We start from the raw sequence: 23,831 nt of genomic DNA, 5'->3' as shown, positions 1-23,831 counted from the left end.
ATATTATATGTTGAAAATTCCCAACGGATTATAGTGAATATAGTTCATTCGCGATTCAATTCAAATCAAATATCATAAAACAATGTATGAAAACCAAAATTCACACATGTTTATTCGATTTATAAGTAAATGTGTAGTTTTGAGAAAATAATAATAATAATTTTGAGCTTTGGTAAATAAATCTATGCATCCGTGGAGTAAAAAAAATGTAAATGTAATACAAATAAAACATTTATCACATTCACAGACTATTATTAATGTTTGCGTTTATAAATTGAATAAAGGTAATGGTAATTTGTCGAGATTGAAATGTGCAATTTTATAAAAATAAAACAAATCGAACGAAGAATAAAAAGATTAAGTTTGCTTTATACACGAAAAACAAATAAAATATAATATCAAGTTTCAATAAACATAGGAGAATAACTACAAATCTCATTCATAATATATCTAATTTATGCATATTTAATAAATTACCAATTACAACAATGTTACATTCAAATGGAAAATTTGATGGCTTTAATTGATTCAATTTAAAATATTATTTCATCTATACATAGTCCATTCTATATAATCTAAATTTGTTTGAAGTATTAAGTATTTCATTTGCATACATTATACATATAATATTAGCAATAATAACATAGGTACAAAATAGCGACAACCGGTGACGTCGATTTTTAAAATTACGTTCCATATGATGAAATTTTTAATAATAACTCTTGCGTACGAAATTATGAAGAACTGTTCAATGAAAATATATATTCTTGATGGCATTGGCATAATTCTGCAATCAGGCGGCCGGAGTAGCGATGGTCGAATAAATGAAAACAGTGATAGTTTATGGTAATCATTGATTTTATTATACTTGATTGACCAATATGAAATCATTGATGGAGATTATAAATAGATACATTTTAAAAAATGTATGTAAATAATATAAACACAAAAAGGTCTACACGTAGGTACTAGGAATGAAACGAGGCCAATAAATTATACTATATAGGTACACGCGGGCTAAATATATATGATATGTATAAATATGCAGTGCCAGTTATAAATAATATTCATTTGCATAAAAAAATCAAAAATAATCATGTAGGTACCTTTTTAATATGCACCCTATTATACCGTTCAATGAATCTTCATTAAAATTGAACATGGTTTTTTTCTGTGCGATGTCCATAATAATAATTATTAAATGTTAATTGTGTTTTTATTCTAAAGCTGCGGGGGATCAGGCCACACGGAGAGGTTCGTATTGTATTAAATATATATGAATCGCTTTACATTTGCCGACTAACGCCGCTAAAAGTTTTTTTTTTAATTTTATTCTATTTTATAGCAATTAATAACGCAGAGATTTAAAATGCGATCGTAAAAAATACACAATTATACATTTATACGCGTATATGTACGTCATATATGTTATATAGGTAGGTACTATATGTATATATTGTATATATATATTGAAACAACGGGCACATCAAAATAAGTTCCAAAGGAATCCGTTTATTTGTTTTAACCATAAAAAAAAAAAATAATAATTAATGATCACCCGACACAGGAGTTGTATGGACTATGGAGTGACTTAACCGTGTTCAATACTAAGACCGTTAATTTAGCATTTGCGTTCAGAGTAAAATTGCTACAGTTGACGACAAATATAAAACATGATTCAGTTGGTGTGGTTTTATTTTAATATTTTAATACGAGTAGGTACAGAAAATTATTATTTTTTATTTAGATTTCTTATCAGTAATATGGTTTAAAGATTAAGGCGTTGAATATAAATGTTAATGATGCTTTTAAAAGTGGAAATAGTCATAATTTTAAATCAGCTTAGAATTGAAAATACACGTGGTATTTAACACGAACGTGTCTATTATATACATAAAATGTTTTAACTATCTTTGATTTCAAATGTTTGGAAATAAATATATTGAAGATAATTATTTAACAATTTTTAACCAATTAATATTTGTCAAAAAATCTTCTTCAAATACTAATATTTTCAGTTTGCTTAAGGGGATATTATTGTATGCGATGAGAAATATGTTTTATAAAAACTATTTATTTGTTAATAATTTTCAATTTTAATCATTATTTATTTAAAATTGGGTGCGATACATTCTTTAATATCAGTGATAAAAATGTAACTTACGGGATTAAAACTATCTGTAGGTAAATAAAATAAAAATAGTATATGTATGTAGTATGTACGTATATAAAGAAATTAATCAAACGGAAAACTGAAAAGCAAATTTCTGCACTGACAGGGACTACTACAAGGGTTACACATTCGAATAGCAAAATAATTATACTCAATTCTAAAGAGAATAATTATATATAGAAACCACATACTTATATTTATATAACAATATTATAATCATGTCTCGCATTATACAATTTGCCAGTTATGCTTATGACATTAAGAATCTTTCAAACGACATAATGAATTATTATATTGAGATCATACATATATACAAGTTGGAAGCTTAGAAACGGTAAAATAGATACTAAAAAAAACCTTGTGGTTTCATGCACTTACGTCAACACGTCTCAAAGCCGGTGGCTACGATCCGACGATCTAATGGCGGCAGCGCCCACACCTTGCCAACCGATATCGTAAAGCTCCATACTTCTGAAACACATAAAAACGAATCATGGCGTCAGAACAACATTTCATTCATGGTGTACAACGCATCATATAATACGGAGAAGAAAAAAAGTGCATTATCTCTGGTGGAAACAACGGTGGTTACGCAATAATATGACAAACGGTGACACGTCAATTCCGTGAAACATTGTAATATTTAATATACGCACATTTTAATCGATGATTATTATTATTATTGTTACTCACGTATGAGCATGCGGATGTGGCCACTTGAGGGACGCAATACATAGTGTGAAAAAAACATGAAACGAGTGTATTATAGAGATATACACACGACGAGTGTACAATGTATCGACCTGCGAGTAAGTATGACTTAAAACATAAATTATATTTTTCAGTTTTTCATAAAATAAAATGACAACAAAAATTGATGATTCAAATTATAATGACGTGCAATCAACTCCTGTGGTGGCGCGATACGGGATGGAGAGGAAATCGCTTTACCACAAAAGATGATCGTTTTACATTTTACTACGACATTGGCGGGGTGATATGGTGTGGAAGTGGAGTGGAAGAAACCAGAGCGATAAAACTGAAATTATTTATTTACAAAATACGTTTTTCTTTTTCTTCTTCAACATTATTTAGTAAAAGTGTACACCTAATTTCCAAGGAGTTATATGGATTACTATTTAGAGAGGCCTAAGGTGGTACTGCAGCGAACAGACTTTCGAGACTTTTCTGTTCACGTCGTTCCGGACGAAATCCGCACGTCGGTCGTAAAAGTAAACAGTTTAAGTTAACAGTAAAAGTAAAAAGTTTATTATATGGTGTTCTACACACCCAAGGTTCATAGAGAATATTATCATCTATTAAACCTTGACGCACACTTCGTTAATATCGTTGCATGAAATCACCACCATCATATTTTGCTAAAATTTCAAGTTAATATTAAATGCTAGCTCGTATATTTATAATAATAATAATTTATTTTTAACCTATACGGTGGGCCTATTCTGTATGGGACGCAGATATCAAAATATTACATAACGATATTTTATTTTTATGTAATAATGTTGCCGATGGCAGTTTTTCCCGTGAAAAATAAAACGACATTTTAATGGCCAGTTGTAGTGAAAAAAAAAAAAGAAGTCAAGGAAAAATGCCCAGTCTGCAAACATTATAAAGGCCTCAATAAAATAACTATTCAGAGGTAGGGAAACTATTTTGTTTCCAATCCATATCACGTGTTTAATTACCATAATTATAGAATAATTATTAAAGAATCAATTAGGTAAACCTATTTATAAAATTCAATGTCAAAATAATATTGTAGCTAAATATTTTTAGATAATACCAAAAAACTTTTTCTTGTTGTAAATCAACTGCCATTTTTAGGTAATATATTTACTGTCATTGACGATTACATTGTAAAATGTAAAAATTTAAAATACATGTGTATAGATTGTCAATGTGCGAGTCAATACTCATCGTCGGCACATATAGTATTCCTGTAGGAATTATTATATCGAATAATAATTGTCCGTTCCGTGTTCCCGGAATACAGTGTTCGGTGTGGTCGAAAATACATTTGTGTGGAGCTGGGTACCCCAAATGTCCAAAATACGGGTCATATAAATAATATTATTAATAGACGATTATTTCTAAAACATTACCTATTTAGTATTGTACGCTTTGTCTACTACCGAGACGGACTTATTTCGAATTCCGCTTGTAAGCGCGTGCACACACGTACGAGCTTCCGAAATTCGGCGGACCGCAACGTATGAAATACAACGCGTTCACTTATAACGACAACAGTAATATTATTATAATAATATTAAACTATAATAATTTATACAATACAGACACGTCCGACCGGCGTGCGCACAGTCGTCGATGAAATAACGGCTAACGGACGAGCGGGCGCGAAGTGTTCATCGCTGCGACGGTCGCCGCACGTTCTATAATAACAGATGCTACTCCGTCGGCCGACGCGCACTGACTGAACCACTGAACCTGTTCTGCGCGGTACACGGCGCGGCGGCCGCCGACAGACGGACGCGGTACCTGCACACCGCGACCGGCAGCGTCCAGTAGAATGCACATCATCTGAAGTTGGTGCATTGTGATATTGAAAAAAAAAAATATACCCAAACAACGATATTGCCATGTTTTCAAGGTCGCGAAATTTTCAGCGCGGGCAGACGACTACACGACAAAACGATGAGACCATATGAAACAACGGTGTGTGGCTTATAGGAATAGTTTTAAATAATCAGTTTAGTATTATCATATAATAACACAAACAAGTACGTGATATTCAATTTTAAAATAATTAAAACCTAATTGAATATAAACATAATTCTATGCATAAACTTTAAACTTTTTCTCCCGGGAGAACCTTTTTTAAAGCCTAAGAAGTTTAACAAAATACAAAAATTATTTTATCAAAATGGCCAACATAATAACTAATAAGTAATGCATAATGATATAACAAGCTGAATTTGTTTGAATTTAAGTCGAGAACCTACACATGAAATAATTTATAATCATCCCTATAATTAAAAATACGCTGATACTTTTCCAAAATATGTTTAGATCTCTTAGAAAACGTCCCAATTGAAATTATATATTTTACATAAAATACAAACAACCATCATATTATTACAAAAATCTGATTTGTAAATCTCTTAAGTTCTGCAGTTACTCCAATTTCACCAATTTAAGTCATCTGCCACGATGGTGAATCAGCCCATTATTATTATTTTTAAATTTTATAATTTTTTTTTTTTAACAAAAAATTCTTATCTATCTTATCTTTAAAATCTTAAAAAATGTATATAAAAAACCAAAATTATTATAAATGCGTTGCAAATGTTTTATTCGTCTCAAACTAATTTCAACCTTTTGTACCCCTATAACAACTGCCACTGCGAAGAATACCTCATTTTATTCATCCCACCATCGTGCCATAGATTAATTTATGTGACTTATATCGATCTGATTAACTGAAAATTAGTGACACGATCGTCAATGTGGGCAGTAGTAAGCAACAGTAAATTATAGACACAATATAGGTAAATTTGTGGGCGTTGTACGCCGTTCGTAATCAAGAATTCTTAACTTTTTATAGGTATTATTATTATCTGGTCTCGCACCAGTCGTCAACGCACTATGAATAATATATTATAGCTATAACTGCTGTTATTAGTATTTTTATTTAAACAAAATAACTACTGTTAGATATCACTTTTTTATTGGGTTATGGCTATGAAAAGTGACATTATCAGAGCAATACAAGTACCTAAGTTTATAAAGTATTCAGTCAGAGTAATTGTTAAATATTTGATTATAACTTTTCGTTTAACTTAAATAAGTTAGACCCACTCGTAAAACATCGCTAAGATATTATTAAATATTAATGATGTGAAATATTTTGCTTAACAACAGAGCCCTTTTTTGTTGTGAGATATGTTATTTTTCTCTGCTAGAAATGATGTATACTTCTCATCCGGACGATAGGATCCTAGTTATAATTTAACGCATATAAAAGTTTTCTAGGTGCTTTTTAGTTCTGATACTTATTGTTCACTATAATAAAAACTTATTTTTATAAATAAATAGATATATTTTGTGCACAAAAAATTGAATTATTTATTTACTATGAAAATATATAAGTATGCAATTATGATAATAGACTGTGACGTGCGAACGTGATTAAAAATATATTATAATATTTTCTATACAGCTAACGTTATAGTTGTTTTTTTCAATCCATTGGGACTCTCCCCTAAAGTTATAGATTTCATACTTGGCTCAACAACAAGGAGGAAAAACCGATTATCTTTGGAGAGCATATTAAATGACCTCGAAAAATTCCGGATTCCTATGCCTTAATTGAATTCCCATTCAACCCACAACAGCCACCGCCTTTGTATACATATTTAATCTAATTGTTTTCCCCGACATAAGCCAGCACCATATTCCACAGTACAATGTATACGTAACCGATAAGTTATGTATAACTAGAGCACATTTATACATATCGATACACTCAGAATTTTTCTTATAGTATAATCCAAAATAGAAGCAGCAAGTGAATGAAAACCAAACGATGCGTATTATAATATATAAATTTAGGTCTATGCCGTGTATATGCGCCGCAGTACAATGATACATAGAAAACTTACATTTAATTGCGTGGTGATATTAACATGCAAATCGGTTTTTAACGAACGATGATCGACATTCGACTCGAAATTCAAAACTTCGATCCCCAGTGGGAATATTATGCTGTGAACTACCACAGCGTTAATATTATATTTTGAATATACCATATCATGAAATACGATTACACAGAAAAAGCATAGTTGTTGTGCATACGCAAAATACAAGAGTTAAAAATTGTAAGTCACACAGATGTGTATGGTCCAATAGTTTAGTCTCGCGTCCTGCGAATAGAATTCAAAAATATTTTTAAGGTAATGAATGATACAAGTAACTGAGCTGTACACAGTGTATCCTGTTTTTGACACGTAGTACACGCTTAAACACAAATCAATGGGGTTGTCTAAACACATAGGTCGTGTATAAATAAAGTGTCACTGCAGTGCGCGATAGGAGGAAATGTCCATTATAATAATTATTTAGCAGCGCCGGACAGATGCGAAAACCAAATGGTCACACCGTGTTAATTAAATTCGACCCCGTCTGATGCAGTCTAGCTGATAATTAATACTGGCCCGAGATTTATATTAAGAGGACGCCACACGTTCAGCGAAACGTACCTACCTTTAAACAAAGCCGAGAGTTTAATGTTTTATTCGACGCTATACAATATAACGCACGTTTGACGACAGTCCACGCGGACACGTTTCCAAATCGACGTTTTGACTTTATAATTATCTGCTGTAGTCGATCGGTAACACTGACGCTTATACGTTGTTTATTTTATTACGAAATTAAAATTATTTTATGTAAAATCGAACTTTTTTCAAGTTAATTTCTTAACGGTTCGATAAATATTCATAGAAAACGGCAATATTCAACGACTATATAATTTTGTATTTACGACTTCTAACGGAAACGAATCTCAATATCTCATTAGTTATTGCATAATATTTGTCCATTATATCTAATAATTTATGAACGGCGAAGTCAATGGGTAATTTATATATATATTTATGGTGCATCTAAAGTGCAGTGCAATTAGTAAATATTTACACTAAGGCGTAACCAAGATTATAAATAAAATGTGTTGTGTTGAGAGTAAACCTCTTAAGGTACTAAATGGCTTGGATATTATAATTATATTATAGTATTATACATCGTTAACTCGCGTGTTTTGACATCAACATATAATTCCAGTAAACCAGTGGCGACCAGTGCATATAGATGTGCGCATACACACCACATAGATAAAAAAAAATGTAGACATAAGTTTAGTAAACATGTATTTTATTTGATAATACAAAGTTAAATTTTAAAACATTTAATATTCGCTTAGACGCGACAATTATTATACTCTTAAAATGTAGTTAAGTTAAATACACATCAACTATAAACTGTGCAGGTCAGTCGAAATACCGTCGTTTCGTATAAAATACGTTCAGTCGTAGAATGGTGGAAGTTGACGAATAAAAGCCAAAAAGGACATTGGTGTACAGCAACTGCATCACAAGAAGTTGTTTATAGTTTATCTGTAGCGATATCGACGTATTAGAATGATTTTCCAAACTCTATTATTTTTTGCCATTCAAAAATTTTTAAATTGGACATGGTAAATATTTTTTTAAGGACTTGTGCAATAATCTAATAAAATTTACATTAAACAACACTGATCGCCGCTACTGCGCAGTAAACGTCTTCTACTTATAAATGAACATCAAAATACTGAGCATTAAAACCAAAAAACGTGATGGAAACACCGAACTGTCGGCTCTAGACAACATCATTTATATTTAGGAAGATTTAAAACAAGTGTATATTATGTAGTCATATATCTGTAAGTATTATATCGGGCCAAGCCTGCAAAAAGCCGAGGTTATAGTATACGTATGATGATTGATGATTAACACACGGAACGACACACGCGGAGTTTCGGTCAAAACTTAGCCACAATTTTGGGGTTGCTGAGGGCAAACTGCCTGTTATAATAATTATTATTACGTTTCTTGGTGTTGCGGGGATATCCATCTAAAAGCCCGAAAGTTATACCACGGATATGAGATTTCAGGTTGCGGCGAGGTACGGCACGTAGACGGTGGTATACACAGATACAGGTATAATCTATTGCGCGTTCAGCGGTAAAGATAAAGCGGAAATATCGATTTTATGTCGAATAATAATTTCCACAGGAACACCACCTGCGTGACACGCTGCAGGTGAGTTATACTGTTTTGTACCTACACAACAATGAAAGCAACGGTGTACGGAGCCTTTGCGACCCTCGAGCCTGATAAGCCGAACACATTTTTTTTATCCGGTAAATCCCCATAGTTATATGTGGTGTCGAGTTAAGCGCTTCATTTGTGGCACATCAAAACAAACCAAGGAAAGTTTAGGCACACATGCTGATTGCGGGCACTTACTGAAATTGCACAAATCACTGCAAGTAATAGTGAGTTTTGGCCGTATACAGTTTAATCTGCGCATAGGCAGTAAAGACATATTACACAAGACATGTACCCGTTAATACCCCCGTGTATAAACACACGAGTTTTTTAACAAAACATATAATGTTGTGACGCTTTAATCCTCCCTCATTTTATATTTATTATATATGATATATAAATTATATTATAGCCTCAAAAATAAATCTCCATACGCTCTGTAATTTCATATAATACATATTCACTAGGTATTATATTGTATTTTATATGATTTACTATTTGATGTGAATCAATAAGGGTCTTCTAATAAGAAATTCAGTTAATTTTCACATTTTTGTGTCAAAATTGTAGTGCATACGTAAAGTACAGTAACATGTGTATAATATAATACTATGTATTAAAAATGTGGTAATAAAAAACACTACACAAAGTAATTGGAGTGTTTTAATCTTTTATTAGTACCCTTAGTATTCAGACAAAAAATACTGCAAAAGTAACATACATGAAGCTAAATGCCAATAGCTTGATCTCATAACCGAAAATGTGTCCGTTAGTATGAAGTTAGTAATTATTTTCAATTAGCGGGTCTCTATCTACAATTTTAGACGTAAACCGCAACCACAACTACTGATGGTACATATAATATATTTCAGAAACACTTGATATAATAACACACTAATACTGACAGAATAGGAGCACAGAATAATTTCAAAAGCGACACGTGCTGACGAAAAATGTATTTTAGAACGATGATTTTTGTACAAGTTTTGTCAGTTTTTTATTATTAGCGTGGGTCAAAGTTTTGCCGTCGTTGGTGGTTGGTGGTTACTTTTCTTTAGAGAAAAAAGAACGGAAAGTTTAAAAAAAAAGTTATATGGACCACCCTTTAAGACTTTTATGAACGGAAACTCTGCAAGTATCAAATAAATATCTGGAGTGATTCCAATATAATATATAAGACTCGCAACAAATTGTTATACATGTATAGATGATACGGGAAATGATTTATGGTCAAAACTCTACACCGTATACACGCATCACGCGAGGGGCGACCGAGAGAAATCATAATCAAAATCGTATCCTTCCAAAAAAGTTTAGCAAAAAAAAACGATTTCGAGTACGCACACAATACACACATTCCATATTCAGACTGTGGCAAGTATATTATGTATATTGTATATATCTTATAATCTAAACTATTCTACGAGTATGTTTATGTAACATATATTATTATTTTTGTACAATACTGAAGTCGCGTATATTATAATATATCTATAATATTCGTGCAGGTCAAAATAAATTCAAGTATAGATGCGTTTACATCCGGATTTGATCGACTGCCGCGAGCGTTTCACGACGACGACGATTTTCGTTCGATTTTGAATAAAATACAAAACCAACATAGATCTCCGCCCGCCTTACACGTGATTTTTTCCAAGAACCGTTCTACAGCGTACACGAAATAAAACACTTATACTTATAGGTATTATCAAGTGCACACCACATACGAGAGAACACAGTAGGTCATCATTTTCCTAGGGAATTCCACACATAAATCAACTGCACTACGGACTTCGGCGCAAGGACGACGAAAACGATAATACCTATAATATAATATTATTATTATGACCATCTGGTCCCAAATACAGTGGCGTATTTACGGGGGGGATCAAGGGGATCAATCCCCCCCCCATAGACTGTATACACACAATTAATTATAGTCGTTACTCGTTATAATTTGATGATTATTATTTAAAATATTATGATTTTTTTTTTTTATTTATCAATAATTGATTAAATTTGCAAGAATAAAACTGCCGAACGCTGTTAGTCAGATGGTCTAGATTTTTATTATTCCAAATAGAAAGTAACGTTTTATGCTTGCAGACTGCAGCAGTTCAGTCTTGTAAAATTGTTAAGTATTCGGAATAAATGTAATAATATGAATATGTATTCAAATACTTTTTTTTAGATTCTGAGCGGAGCGATGAATGTATTGATTTTACAATGTGTGTTTTTAAAAAAAAATTTTTGTGTCTGTCATCACGTTTTAGGATAGTAAAAATCCTTAGATTTTCTTCAACAGTATCTTTTCTGATAGGAAAGTGAACCTATATGGTACTTTGGGGGGTCAAAAGTAAAAATTTCCCAGTAGTTTTCAAAAGCGCCGTGAAAAACAAATGAAAAATTAAGGAAAAAACGGGAATTTTTACGCAAACTCGATTTTGGTCAAAATCGATTTCGGTTTTTGGTGTAATTCTAAAAAAATTGTCCGTAGATACTTGAAATTTTCACTGGTTGTTTATATTAACACTTTCTATATTTGATATAAATTTCAAAATATTTTGACTTGTTTTGAGCTGTTTACGGATATACTTATAGTTTCCAACTTTTTTAGGTTTTTTTTTTGAATGTCAATAAAACTTTATTTGTTGGGTAAAAAAGCTTGAAAATTTAATACGATGCTTTTTATTTATTGTTACAATAACGGTTTAAAAATATTAAAAATCCTTAGTCACGGTTTTTTTTTTATAACCATTTAAAGTTCAAATCTTGACAAAATACTGAAAAAACACGAAAATTAGCAAATTATTTTGAGTTAGAAATTCATAAAAAATTTTCTTTTTGAATCTAACATTTGAAAATTTAATATAAGATTCTTCATAAGTACGCCTAATTTTATCAAAAAAAAAAAATCTCTACCGGAAAATCAAATTATGAGTATTTGAAGTTCATATTTTGTATCTTGTATTGTAATAACATGATTAACATGATTTTGGTTAAATAAAACATTTAATCTCAAGTAATGTGTTGTGTATTATAATTTTGGCAAACGTAGAATGTATATTTAATATTAATAAGCTTTTATAATTCCTGGAAACTTGGGGGGGGGGGGGGGGGGGGTAGCCCCTCTCAAGTTGGTCGAGGTACGTTTGGACCAGGGACGTTAGGGACACTAATAAAAATGCAACTCGTTTGGACCAGGATTTTGTGAACCCGTTTGGACCAAATTTTTATTCGTATATTTTACTTCTAAATAATTACTAAAAAGCCCGCTTAGATGTTCCGTTAAACTGTGTAAACTAATTTGTAGATTGTGTAGAGAACAAAATTATTTATAATTGATGACTGACCAAAAACACACAGTTACATTATACGTTTATACAATTAATATAATATAAATTATATCTGTTACGACACGGCCCTATCGGCCGGTACGATAATATTAATTGACAATAATTGCGGTTACCTATATATAGTATATATTACTATCGCAAACACTATATTCTACGTATGCGCAGTGGTGACATCGAAGCCCAGTTCCTATACCTTTACCTTACTAGGTTAGTATTAGTATTTTGGTTAGTACATATAGTGCACTATAAAATGGGAAGGAAAATGCTGGTCCAAACGAGTTGTATAAAACTAATATTTTTTAGTCCAAACCCCTCAAGTTAGTAGTTATCATAAAAAGTCATATCCCCCCCCCCCCCAATACAAAAACCTAAATACACCACTGCCCAAATAGGTATACAACCGTTACACTACACCACCGGTGGGGTGCGCGTCCTAAGTATACAACAAATATTATTTACAATGCAAGTCCGATTCTACCGGATGGTTGCAGTGATGAACACTGAACACGTCGACGACGTAAGCCGCCGGTATAAGTATTAATATATTAACTTAATCCCGCAACCTGCAGCCGGATCCGTCCTAAAGTTCTACTCCAGGATTACGGCTGCCAAATAATTGTACCATCATAGTACGATATTATTGTAATAAACATAGTAAAAAAGATATTTTGCAAAATGTTTGCGAATTTCATCGATCAAGTGAACTCACGATAACGCAACTATGCATGAACAAAATAAAATTTTATTTTTGTGATTCGTAAAAAGAAAAATCAGCAACGATAGGTATCATAATATGTAAGTGTAACGCCGAGTAATCTTAATCGTATATAATATATTATTAATGTCTGATCAACATAGTATGACACAATAGTCTGTATGGAATTTTTCAGAGGGAGCTCCTAGAAATATAACTCAAAACGGCAGAACCAGTATAAAATGGTGCCGTTTCCATTTCCCCCGCACTGAACACTAGAACACCACTGTACACAGGGGGGGGGGATATAAGTCGGTTAATTTTCCAAACGCTGCCAAGCAGACGGCGTCGTTTAAAATGCGATCGAACGGTGGCGGAGTGTTGGCAACAATGTGTAGGTATAGTAAATGTGTGTGCGTCGGAGACGACGACGACGGCGTGTGTCAATTAGTGGGTGGAAAACGTATACATAAATACATAATATACGACTACGGCGCGATTTCTTCGGGAGAGCAGCTCGCACACGCACACACGAGTCTTCGTCGCCGTCTCGTATAGTTTCCGAGGACAAAACAAAGAGCGAATCGTCGGCCGTGAACAAACCGGTTGCCCATTGTTCGGGGCGATCCCAGTGAAAGGTCAAGCATTGTGTGTGTGCGTGAAGAAAACACGCGGTGTAGCAGCACAGCATCCATTATAGATGAATATTACGATTTACGTTTAATGCGAACTCGGTTCACCAGTGAGTCTATACGACTTACGGCAGCAGGATGTAAGGGATAGGGGGAATTTGTGTAAATCGAATTAAAACTTTTTATTTTTCTAATTAACGTAATTCTTTGATTGCTAATCGATAACCTTTCGACGCCGATAATAATATATACATATAATAATAATTAATAACTTATGATATATATTATATACATTATACAGCGAGAAAGATTTGAAAACTATTATTATTACTATTATTATTACGTAGTACGAAATCGACGGCGATGACGTTATGGTAACGAATCTCCTTGAGCATTATTGTTATCCGGATGTCGGTAAGTGTGTGTATGTGTAATGTTTTTGTAGCTTGGTGTTTTCACGGCGAAACCTTGAACTTGATATGCGTAAAATAAATTATCTGCACGACTGTATATTAACCATTTGTATCGTGAGCGAAAACAAAAATAGTCTGCAGGAGTAAAATTATTAATGGAAGAAAAACAAATAACAAAAAGAATACGCGACGTTCAATATAAGACTCGAGACTATCACACGGTTGGCCGAACAAACGCAGAACGGCTCAAATATAATATAAGACAATATTATGATATCATATTAAAGGTAACGATTTTATTGTACGGTAAACAACCTAAAATACGTAAAAAAAAAAAAAAAAAACATTTTCCTGTTCAGAGAGGAAATATTTTTTTTCTTCCACGCCAACAGGCAAGTCTAAAAAAATATTCAGTACCCATGGAATTAATAATTATACACATTAACATACATCCCGTTCGATATTTCAAATTGGTATATTATAATAGCATCTGAACGAGCAAAACGATCGTTTAGATGTAGACGACAATGAATTCACAGGTATTGTAAGTTGTTGCAATGACTAATACAGATATATTATTAGTATTCTATTGTATATTATAGTTACGTGGTTTGTTAGTACAGGAGGTGTGCGATGTACAATTATATAACATAAAGATCCGAGATTGAAATCTGCAATTATACAATATCTTTACTGATTAAAATATTATAATTTTTCATACATTTTCAAAATACAATACATTTTATTTTTATATATATTATGAGTTTTTATTCCGAAAAAAAAAATAAAATCGTGGAACCACACCGATTTAATCGTAATTTGGAAAATTTATTGATGGTTAATTTGCAAATCGTTTGAACTACGTTTTGATTTTTTCCTCCACTATGGTAGAATTTTAAACAATTCTCAATAAAAATGAAATATTTCATCTTTCTGTACTTATTCTAAACTCAGACTTTATGCTCATGAATAAATTCAAATTTACACCAGTAGGGGTGGGGGGACGATAATATATTATAAACGATGTGAAACAAACAAAATTAAATCGTTCGTATCACGTTGTTGCTGATGGTGTATAAAACAACATAATAATATAGAAAACAATCAAATTTATATAAAATAATTTAGAAATATTTTTAAGAAAAAATTTTTAATTAAAAAAAAAATGTGAAGAAACTTAATGCGCTGATAAATATTGTTGTTGAAGCGAATTGGCCAATAATAATAAAAAAAAGTATAGACGAGAACGAAATCCGCTTTTGCTCGAATGTCGGTCAATATACGCATATATAATATGTAATAAAGCCATACCTAATAGAAAACGAACCCAACTGGCTTTCGACAATATCACGCCAGCCGAGTGTCGTGCAAATCCCTCGACCGCCTCGAAAACTATATCATCCGTCACTAATACGCATGCGTCGATATGGGTTCTTATAGTGTCCTATTCTGGACGAAATGGTCCAGAAAATAACGTTTGGCCGCTGCAACTGCGATTTCGTCTGGCAAGATTTGATTCGTGTCGAGTGGATGGAAGATGAAAAATCGCACCACAAAAAAAAAAGATAACCAGCGCTGCAATTATAATTATTCACTTGCATCGGACAAAAACGACGTATATAGTGTAAACGAATTGATCGCCGTCCATAAGCCGTTAAAGATGTCCCTAGTGACTGCAGTAGTCGTATTATTTATCATGCAATAGCAGTGAAAAAACTTAAAAATATATATATATATATATATATATGTATAATTTATTGCAGTATATTGGCTGTCACTGCAGTTATTATTCTACTCTACCACCACTGTAATTATTTTACTACATTATCCGTTTTTATTGTTATTTATTTTATAATCTCCACACGACTTCCACCCTGCGCATAAAAATATTATTATTTATAAATAGTAATATGATATATTGATATAAATTTAAGTAATAACATATAATGCTGTATTATAGTAATACAGAAAGATATAACATAATACCCAGGTTTCAACCGATGTTGCGCATAAACAAAATATAAGTACTTCTCTGTGTTCTATAATATCATTATATCGATATTGATTTTTGAATAGTTTAATACAAAAATGTTAATACATCATATATATATATATATATATATATATATATACATAGTAATTACACCGTGGATATAATTTCACAAACACATAATGCGACACAAGTACTACGTTGTACTCACTTATACCACGGTAACTAATGATTTTTTTTTTTTAAAGCAGATTTGTTTGCATTTGTTGTATGGGCACAACAGGCGATATGCTGCCTCAACAACAACGGTGACGGTAATGTAAATACTACAAATGCTCACTACGGTAATTCTAACACAACCATGAAATATCATACAAATTAGAGGATATACATATTATGGAACATATAGGTACGATAAACAGAGTAACATTTGAGCTGAAGTAACAACGTTTACACACGAGCTCGACGCATTACATTCATTACGGTTGAAGACCCCCTCCACCCAAGCTCATAAATTCTCTAGAGCACCATAACATTATTATAGGAACTCTATATGGTTACACGATAATGTCTGCAATTTTTTTTAAACATATATACACCCACCTACCTGCCCTACCTATCTAATTACACCTTCACCGGGCAACGTAACTGATAAAAATGATGTACATTAGTGGGTTACGCGGGAGGTTTGCATTTGTGACAGATTTGCGATTTACTAAATGTCAGATGAAAACATTTTTACAAATGTACGTACAAATCGTACGACCGAAGCGGATTTCATAAGGGATTATACTCGGGGCAATTAGGGAAGTATACACTAACTTTTCATTTTTAAACGACAATCATCATTTTGTTTTTACATTTTTAACTATCGTTTTTTTAAAAAATAATTAGCGTGTGCGTGATGTACAGTTTTAAAAGTGATGTACAAAAAAATTGTAAACCCAACTTAACTTTAATCGGGTTTTCTCTGGTATTGTTTATCATACAAATTGTAAAGCATACGAGATTAATTTCGGTGCGAAATGTATTATTACATATTTATAAGTTGTATAATATATTGTTATGCGCAGATGGAAGAGAGGAGGAATATAAGTAACCGTTAGAAGCAATATTGATTATAATTTATAATATAATATTATTATGTGCAATGAAAATAACTATAGTAATAAATGTGAAGAACGAAATTAGGATTTAAACATTTAAAAAATGTACCTATATACATTTTTAATGAAAGTTTCTTATACTATAATTAAATATAATATTATTTTAACGGAGGTACCTATTGTAGGTTGAAATTTATTTTATTTCTTGTAAACGAAATCTTGGGACGTTAAACGCTTAAACCTTTCTTTTTGGTGATATTGTGGGTAGGTACAAAGGTTGGCATGTAAGTATGAGAAAAATAGTAACGGTGTATAAAAAAAGTACATGAACGCCACTTTTTGTGTTTAACGAGGCTATCAAAACTTTATTTTTCATAATAAACGACACTGTTATGATCCGTTATATTATGGTGAAAGTTTATTCTACCTAATTTATTTTTGACCTAACGTTGTTCTAAAAGTAGGTTTATTATGAAAACTGCAAACAAGCAGAAAATTGCTGACATCCATGGTTAGACTCCTTATGCTTTGAAATTAATTAAAAGTATTGTTATGAAATTCTCGAATAACACGAAACATTGGAAGTGAAAATACTTATATTTAACAAGTAGGTAGGTACGCTATTTCTGTTCAAAAAAAGTTGGGTTTACCTTTATTGTATAGTACATGAAGTAAAAAAAAAAAAAACAACTCATCTAAGTCACTCTATAATAGTATAGAAAGTGTTGAGTGTACTTCGTCATTGAGCAGGTAATTGTAATATGCATTGGATGTGTTAAATTTGAATTCAATGGTAAAATATACTATCGATTATGTATACCAAAAAAGATTTTAAGTGGAGACCGGATATCCAGTCAGCCTCTATTTTTATAAGGATATTTATTTTTAATAGGTATACTATTAGTATATTATAACATAGATTGAATAATGTTTCGTTAAGTCATTGCATAACTTCATTATGATATTATTGTTATGAAAAGAGTCGAGTTTTTTAAAAATAAAAACTGCAAAAAATGTTTTTTATGCTTTAAAAATTCCGAGTCATGCACTTTTTAATTTTAATTTTTCATAATTTCGGTATCAATGATTGTTTAGAACAAATGTTATCAGGAAAAACAATTATTTCTATACCTTCAAAATCCCAGTCAAATCTACACATTATACCGAGGAATCGTGTGAATAGGTTCATATAGTATTAAATTCAGTTTTATGATGGTTGGTGTAAAAAAATTGTAAACATTTTCAGTTGCAACAAGAACAAAATTCCATAACAATTCACCTCTTATCTACCTAACTTGATCTCTTCAATTTTAAAATAATGCCAATAAGTTTGTAAACAACAAATAGGCTTTTTTTTAGGTAGGTTTCTTTATATCCACGAATGAATGAAAGCAGCTCTAAAAACTATCCGAGCTTAATTTAAAAAAATCACAGTGTAATCTCTATTTTTTAAAATATTTACCTGGTCATAAATATTTATTAATATATTGTATTAGACAACACATAACCAAGAGCTATTTTAGTCACGAATAACCCATAGTTATTAAAGAATGGATAGGCCATGGCTATATTAATAAAATAGAGGGAAGTGTGCTGGAATGGAGAAGAGAGAATAATTACCTCTAATTCTGGCAGAGGTCTTATCATAAATGATGTACAATAATTATATATATAGGCATTATTTGTGTTAAACTGTTAAGACCTCAATAACCTCAAAATATTTTCATGTTCGTTCCCGTATGATAAGCATAAAAAATGGCCTATCCATTCTTTAATATCTATAACATCTATGGAATAACCGAATCAGTTTCATATAAGCCCGCAAAGTTTTCCAAGATGATATTTTATAATATTGTTTGTTCGTACGTAGGTATATAGGGCGCAGAGAATTATTTTCACAGGAACACCGCCGCACAGTGAAAACTTCAAACTTATTTACGCAAGCTTAATTAATCTCGGATTATAATACATTGTAATAATATGACGTTCACAGTGATGGCCTGACATATTGTTTTTTATTTGTTCATATATTATGTAAACATATTCATTTTATACGTGTTACTTAATTACAAAAGAATAACAAATTTGACAAACATAATATTATTATCGAGAAACACGATCACGGCCATCAAAAGGACACACAGTTTCATTTCATCGTTACATATGATTTATGCATATACCTACTATAATACCGACAATTATTAAGTTTTCCAAAAAATATTAAAATAGTTATTTATTGTTAAAAGAATTGTTAACGCAAATGTGATCATGTAAAGTTACACAATCTGCAGGGAAATCACCCCTACATTATAGGATTCTAGTTTTATATATATTTTATTTACATATTATGTGGTCAGGTTAATGTATATAGGATTTATACATATATATTCCGATCTTCTAGTAAATATAGAACCTATTATTGCGACATAATTATTCGCCCAAGTCTAAGGTTCAACTGCTTAGACTTGTTAAAAGTACGTAACAAGCTTCTAGTTGTTAATAACAGTGTAAATAAACAGCTGTGATCAAAGTTAAATCGAATAATGCGAATAACATAAGTAGCTATATCAGTTTGGTGTTCACGTTAAACATGAACGCGTATCGCATTGTTTTCGTTAATTTTGTTCATTGATATCGGTTTGTTCGGATTATTACGGCAATTGGAGGCTTAAAACCACATCGTCGTCTGGCTTCGTTTCACCCCGTACGTCAAAGTCTTTCAAACGAGCTTTTTTTCAACTCGTTAATTTCGCCAAGTTACGATAGTATAAAGTCTAATATTTTTATTTCATCTAATCGCTTCGCTGCGCTCGTTCAAAATTTGCATGCGATAAACATTATATCTATTCACAATGTATTGGTATGCGATTGTGTTAACAATATTAAAAACAAACAAGATAGGCTTCGAAAGATCCTGTTAAAAATGGCAGCGTTTTTAATTAAAACTGATATGAAAATAACAAAGATACCGTCTACACCAATATAGGTAGGTATGTGATTTGTGTTATAAGCCAGTAAAAGTAAATAAATAATAAATGAATGAATATAAATGAATATCAAACTACATATATAATCATAAAAATAATAATAATGAGCAGAGGGAACTGAAATTATTGAAACATTTTTATAATATATATGGTATTTGAATCACAAAAAAAAACAAAAAATGAAAATTCTCAGAACGAATAACCATCACGTAAACAAATAAAAACTATTTGTGGAGATTTTTTTTATGACAATCGAATTGAGTTTTTAAATCAAACATGCGCGTATATAGTCCATCGCATTATAATATAACGAGGCAGAAATCAATAGAAAATAAAGCAGAACAGGATATGGAAATCTTATGTTGGATAGTTGTCTGGCTTTACTGACTTCAGCACACCACAGGGTATGGACGTGGTGTACCTATATCACAATTAAATCGAATATAACTGATAGGGAATCAAGTGAGACTTTTTGATGTCACGATCACCTCCACCCCTACCCAAAATACTGTACAACTTGGGTATTATAGAATATTATATAACATATAAGTAGTATAATATTAATTATATCGTAATTTTAGGTATATTACATAAATATTATACAATACTTGATTGTCGGGTCGCAAAATTCGGAGAAAATGACGATGACGCGGTCGTCACTCGTTACATTTCTTGGCGGGTGTGTATATAGGGGGAGGGGAGGGGTAATCGGCGATGAGAGAGGCTTAACGGTACTTTATCTCATTGATATGCACACGACACGCTATCCCAGACATCGTCGCGTACCGCATGATGGCAGTTCCTACACGTATACAAAGTGTATGTCATCATAAACGGTCTTGTATTATGGGAAACTATTGCACTCTATCGTTACCTACACGTCGACGGCGATGCAGCAGTGAGTTATTGCGAATTCGACAGGGCGACTATAATAATAATAATAATAATAATGATATGGACTGAAAACTATAAACTATTTACCTACCTATTCTTACCCCTAAACCGTTTATTGTCAAGTGCACAGTCGAATTTTATTAAACGTGCGAGAAAAGCTCCAGTAATCAGACGACGACGACGGGCGTTAAATGGAGTTCAAAAGTCACGTGAAATACCACGCTGTTATTTAATCACAATTCAATATTAAAACGTACACACAAAGTGTGAGTGTGCACAATGACTATGCGCGTATTACCTCGTGCAAACACGTACATATTATTATTATTATTATTTTATACATATATATATTTATTCGGGACTAGGTCTGCGGCGCGGCAGCCTTATGCTAATATGTCGGTTACTGCAAACGAGTTTATATAATTAACGTACTATACACGCACACACGTAGCGTATACCTACTAATAACCCTCTCCGCCTCTTAACGACGATGACTACCCCTCTTCACCTGCACCACCGAACGACTAGCATAGCGCGCAACTATTTTATAACGAGTGTGACGCCTCCCCGCGGAGTGCTAGCATCCCTCTGTCCCACCCACGTTCGGGAGGTAAGTCGTAAAGTATAAACAGGGAATAACAACCATACAGACACACACATGTGTGTATATACATATATATATGAGAGGGGCGTCAGCGGGTTCTGCGAAAGCGAATCGCAAAACAGGGACACACGCCGTCACCGCATATTAAAGACGAGAGACCTGCAGGAGACGGACGGACTACATATTGTACGAAGGATTAAGCGCAGGAAATCCGCGAGTAAAAGTTTGTGTGGCAACCGCCAGTGCCGCCGCCGGAGAATAAATCGGCATTTGTACTGCACAGTCCCCGAACTCACCTTTCTCCTCCTAATACAGATATTTTAAGCGTATACATGCCAAACGACGACGTGATATTACACACAATTATTAATACATTATGTATGTGTACACACCGTAATATTATTATAACGTTTGATATTCGTTTAATATTTCCATTGTTTACAGCTGCAAAATGTACAACCCATATTGTTGTGCGGTACACTATATTAGCGCCAACGTCGGAAAACTATTTATTGGAAATCTCATTTAAAACGACACGCCGGAAACTACGTATATTGTTGGAATTATAATAATAATTGTACGAAAAATATTTTGATAGAATCGTTTATTTCAATCGAAAATATTTCGTTGAAAACGTATAGTTTTGGGTTATGATGTACAGTTCTGAACAAATACTTTTATATGAGCTATTGAGCTAATACTATACGTTATAAAGTAATATTTCCAACAGTTGAATTCCAAAATACATAAGTTTAAGAGTAAACAAGTAACATTTCAAATGTAGTCTATTTCCAAATAAATACGGTTCATAACAAATGTCCTAAGGGCTAAAACCGTGGAACATCGCTGCAGCTTATATTTCAATTTGTACCTATATTATAATAGGTATGTGAATCTGACAACTTTACTTTGAACACTTTGATTTTTCATTCATATCTATAAACTTATTTCGTAATTGAGAAAATGGTTTCAAGTAGGTACCTCCTATGTATTATAATATATATAGATATATAACGTATAAGCATTATCACTGCATCAGCTCTTATAGGCTCTGTGAAATTTAATATAGAAACCTTCTTAGCGATTTCGGATCCTATTACAAAATCGATTTCAGAGTATTTTAAGACCCGTGCTTACAATATTTTACGACAGCCGATCGTCATCACTATATATATAGCCACTAGCTGGAGTGTTTATATTTCTCACTGTGATGTTTATTTACCGTGACCGGTAGAGATGGTCAGTATTATTTATATTTCGAATCGTTGAATATGATACACATCGATTCGTATTGGACACGAACAAGAATCGTAAATAACAAAGTGGTACAGATAAATAATGAATAAGTGATAACCCTGCACATGTGTTGCGGTAATACAATATATTATGATTCAATAAACTAATATAATATTATTGTGAATAAGTGAATAAGCAAATAATATTATGTGCATCAAACGATCCTTATTGTTGTACGAATAACAGACCTTTTCGTGAATGACTGTATAATAAATAACTATGTATAGAATATACAACTGTATATATATTATTATGATACTTAAATTATAACTATTTCAATACAGCATCATTCGTCAGCTGTAAAAGATAAACCGGATAAATACATTCGTTTGTATACAGAGCAGTATATAATATACAATATACAATCATTAGGAGCGAAGAAAAAGGTCGAGGGCGAGAGTCGAAACCGTATTTCGACAAAGGAAAATGGAGAGAAAAACACTCGAGTCCCACGCAGCTATATATACACGAACGCCACGGGTTGCGATGATCGGTTTATTATTACTATATTAATGAAAGGATGTAGTTTGGCGCCGAATACTCGGAAAATGTAAATTACGTTGTTAAATTCTGATGATTTTTCGGGGCGCCACCGACACCATTACAGAGAATCGCATGGAAGTACCTACTGCACAATTATTTACGTAACGACGGTAATATAGGGTCGATCGCGTGCTCCAGCCGTTCATCGCGTTTAGTTCCCCCGAAGATTCCAAACAATCTTTATTGCCCATATAATTACATTCTACTCGTAAACGCATAATGCACTGCAAACTCGATGTAGGTAATATACCACAATTATTGCGTTTTCACGTCGACGCGTTCAGCAAATGTAATTTTATAA

General features: G+C 32.3%; 1 protein-coding gene across 4 annotated transcripts in view; it reads right to left on the bottom strand.

The window, feature by feature from the left end:
* The window catches only part of kek5 (leucine-rich repeat, immunoglobulin-like domain-containing kekkon 5 protein), a 108,629-nt gene that overhangs the window by 17,873 nt on the left and 66,925 nt on the right, over nt 1-23,831 (bottom strand). For 3 of the 4 annotated variants that reach the window (XM_015516076.2, XM_015516074.2, XM_015516077.2), the window contains one exon: nt 2,552-2,644. The gene's annotated coding sequence lies outside the window, so the exon portion shown is untranslated. Of the gene's footprint in view, nt 1-2,551; nt 2,645-4,296; nt 4,612-23,831 lie in introns of those variants that run through there. The other variant, XM_015516078.2, reaches the window with a different exon arrangement.

The sequence above is a fragment of the Diuraphis noxia genome, unplaced genomic scaffold (genome assembly GCF_037042655.1).
Source record: "Diuraphis noxia isolate RWA-SAM2 unplaced genomic scaffold, SU_Dnox_SAM2 contig0004, whole genome shotgun sequence".
Lineage (NCBI taxonomy): Eukaryota > Metazoa > Arthropoda > Insecta > Hemiptera > Aphididae > Diuraphis > Diuraphis noxia.
The sequence above is the reverse complement of the archived record's forward strand: the minus strand, read 5'-3'. Positions and strand labels throughout refer to the sequence as shown.